Source organism: Halichondria panicea, chromosome 2 (genome assembly GCF_963675165.1).
Source record: "Halichondria panicea chromosome 2, odHalPani1.1, whole genome shotgun sequence".
Lineage (NCBI taxonomy): Eukaryota > Metazoa > Porifera > Demospongiae > Suberitida > Halichondriidae > Halichondria > Halichondria panicea.
The window spans coordinates 3803684-3807106 of record NC_087378.1 but is presented as its reverse complement, the minus strand read 5'-3'; the positions used below and the strand labels follow the sequence as shown (position 1 = coordinate 3807106).

The 3423-nt window shown below is 46.0% G+C and overlaps 2 non-coding genes across 2 annotated transcripts in view; both read left to right on the top strand.

Moving 5' to 3' along the window:
• Nucleotides 1-162: 162 nt before the first annotated feature.
• On the top strand, nucleotides 163-281 carry LOC135332681 (5S ribosomal RNA). The gene has a single exon (XR_010393526.1). It is a non-coding gene; the product is annotated as a 5S ribosomal RNA (ribosomal RNA).
• Nucleotides 282-2511: 2230 nt separating this feature from the next.
• LOC135332648 (small subunit ribosomal RNA) overlaps nucleotides 2512-3423 on the top strand; it is a 1811-nt gene continuing 899 nt past the window's right edge. Inside the window, exon 1 of the ribosomal RNA XR_010393496.1 lies at nucleotides 2512-3423. This exon is cut by the window's right edge and continues 899 nt beyond it. This is a non-coding gene — a ribosomal RNA (small subunit ribosomal RNA).

The following is a 3423-nucleotide window of genomic DNA, read 5'->3' as shown; positions in this document are numbered from 1 at the left end:
GTATAATACCAGTAAGTACAGAGAAGTACACTCCACTCCACTCCACTCCACTCCACTCCACTCACTCACTCCCTCCCGGCCCACTCCCTCCACAGCAATTAAATTAAGTCGAGTATATTTCTGAACTTCACACATAAGTACATGAGATATGCATTGACTTGTGTCTACGACCATACCACGTTGAAAACACCGGTTCTCGTCTGATCACCGAAGTTAAGCAACGTAGGGCCTGCCCAGTACTTGGATGGGTGACCGCCTGGGAACAGCAGGTGTTGTAGGCTTCTGCATTCTTATTTTTGTTTGTTTTCAGAATATTTCACAACGAGCAGTTAAGGCCCAAAAATATGAAAACTGCAGCCTTAAATCCTCGTTGATCATTACCAAACCGCAAAGACGAAACTTTCTTTTTGTGATAGCAACAGTTTTACAATTGATCCCTGCCTTTGTCATTATAGTCATGGCACTGCAAGCAACTGAAGTATGTGATGATGGCTACTTGCAAACAGTAATTGTATAATTACGCACGTATAATTATAACTATCCTAATTATAGTGAGTGACACAGGAAAAATATCAAAATTTCTTATACTTTACAAATACAAAATTTCCTGTAGACTTATGAATGTTACACAAGTCCTGAACTACTTCAGGAATAGTAAAGGAAACTAATACAGGAAAACGTTGCACTATCCTTTGTAAGTAGGTTGCAGGACACTTGCAGGACACCTCAGGAAATGTGCAGATTTTATGGGCTGCAATGTAGCAGCACTGTAGCAGGAAATTTAAATATTTTCCCTGAGTGAGTGAGTGAGTGAGTGAGTGAGTGAGTGAGTGAGTGAGTGAGTGAGTGAGTGAGTGAGTGAGTGAGTGAGTTATATATACCTTCATTGAGCCATGCTTCATTTGATCATAACAATATCAAGCTTATCTTCAAGTAGTATTGTATTGTACGTTGCTAACAATACGCAAATAATGTACAGTAAATTCAAGTGGGAATAAAAGTAGTGGGTAAAAAGTTGTAATGTTCATGGAGTGTAAAGTCAACGAGCACTTAAGGCCCTATTATTTCTATTTTCCAGCCTAAAGTCCTCGTGGTGGAAAAAATTAATGTTAGTGTAATGAAGTCCTTGCCTAGTTACAAAGCGGCCCCTTACAAAGCGCCTAGTTACAAAGTAGCTTCAATGGGTAGTTATAATTAGAAGCTGCAGCTGGTAGTTAAAGCAGCAATTGTTGTGTAGCTTGTGAAGCTATGTTGTAGCTGGCTGACTGGCCGGCCCACCAACCTACCTACCTACCTACCTACCTACCTACCTACCTACCTACCTACCTACCTACCTACCGACCGACCGACCGACCGACCGACCGACCGACCGACCCGACCGACCGACCGACCGACCGACCGACCGACCGACCGACCGACCGACCGACTGACTGATGAATAGTAAGAGGTGGGTGGCTGGCTGGCTGGCTGGCTGGCTGGCTGCTGGCGAATAGATGTTGTGCTGCAATATAGTGAGTGAGTGAGTGAGTGAGTGTACTATATATAATACTATACAGAATCTTTGCAACAAGACAGTAAAAGCATAGAGCATTACCCTTCCTTATATGGAATTTGAGTACACACACTGTGGTCTGTTTTACTACTTAAATGTATGAGCACATCCCATATATAATAAGGAACCACAGTGCTCAACACACTTGTTTCTATTTGTGTTGCAAAGATTGTGCAATCTCCAGTATTGTATTGTAACTGTATGTTAGCCATGTATAACTTGAACTGTATGTTTAGCGGAATGGAAGGGTGCAGACGGGGAACAGTGCAGATGGGAACATTGCAGAGGGGATTTGCGCGCCGGAAAATTGGAGCAATTACCATACAAGTGCAGACGAATGAAGGAATGAACGCGCGTAGCGCGAAAATTTGAGCAATATATCGCAAGCAATTACCATACAAGTGCAGACGAATTGAACAATGTGACCACGTGGGCTAGATAAGCAACCAAACAAGAGTGTCGTACAAATGAGCGTGTTGATAGGTCGTGAAGTGGGGTGTTGTGGCAAAAAAAGTCACGCTTAATTACATACGAGACGAGTTCCAGCGTTGCTCCTAGTGATGGGTGCTGTGTAGGGTGACTGCAGCGGTTCATCCGTGTGTCCGCATCGTTGTAGACTGCCTGTGTCGGCGGGCGTCTGACCTGCTGGTGACTGGTCATCAGTGGGCTGGCTCCCTCCGGTCGAGTGCAGTTAGGTTTGCATCATTTCACGAATCACGAGTGCATTCGTACGGTCTCGCTGCCGGTCGATCCCCGTGATTGACTGTATCTGCAGGCAACGAGTGGGCCTCAGCTGCCCTCTCCTGCCTTCAGTTGGTGAGTCTGTGGCCGAGGATTTGCAAAATTGTTGAACCCTCTGCGGTCCGCGTGGCCGCACTGGTGTGATGCGTTGGCCGGCCCTCTGAACGAGGACGGTCGAGTGACACAGTGCGTCTCGCACGCTCTGGCGTCCCGATAGTTACCTGGTTGATCCTGCCAGTAGTCATATGCTTGTCTCAAAGACTAAGCCATGCATGTCTAAGTATAAACGCTTCTATACTGTGAAACTGCGAATGGCTCATTAAATCAGTTATAGTTTATTTGATGGTTTCTTACTACTTGGATAACCGTGGTAATTCTAGAGCTAATACATGCACAAAGTCCCGACTCTTCGGAAGGGATGTATTTATTAGATCCAAAACCAATGCGAGTCTCTCGGGGCTCGGTTCCTTGGTGATTCATGATAACTGCTCGAACCGTATGGCCCTTGCGCCGACGGTGCTTCATTCAAATTTCTGCCCTATCAACTTTCGATGGTACGGTAGTGGCCTACCATGGTTGCAACGGGTGACGGAGAATTAGGGTTCGATTCCGGAGAGGGAGCCTGAGAAACGGCTACCACATCCAAGGAAGGCAGCAGGCGCGCAAATTACCCAATCCCGACTCGGGGAGGTAGTGACAATAAATAACAATGCCGGGCTATTGTAGTCTGGCAATTGGAATGAGTACAATCTAAATCCCTTAACGAGGAACAATTGGAGGGCAAGTCTGGTGCCAGCAGCCGCGGTAATTCCAGCTCCAATAGCGTATATTAAAGTTGTTGCAGTTAAAAAGCTCGTAGTTGGATTTCGGGGTGGCCTGCCTGGTCCACCGCAAGGTGAGTACTGGTCAGCCGCCCTTCCTCTCGAAAGCCCCGACTGCTCTTTACTGCAGTGGTCGGGTAGTTCGGGACGTTTACTTTGAAAAAATTAGAGTGTTCAAGGCAGGCTATCGCCTGAATACATTAGCATGGAATAATGGAAGAGGACCTCGGTCCTATTTTGTTGGTTTCTAGGGCCGAAGTAATGATTAAGAGGGACAGTTGGGGGCATTCGTATTTAATTGTCAGAGGT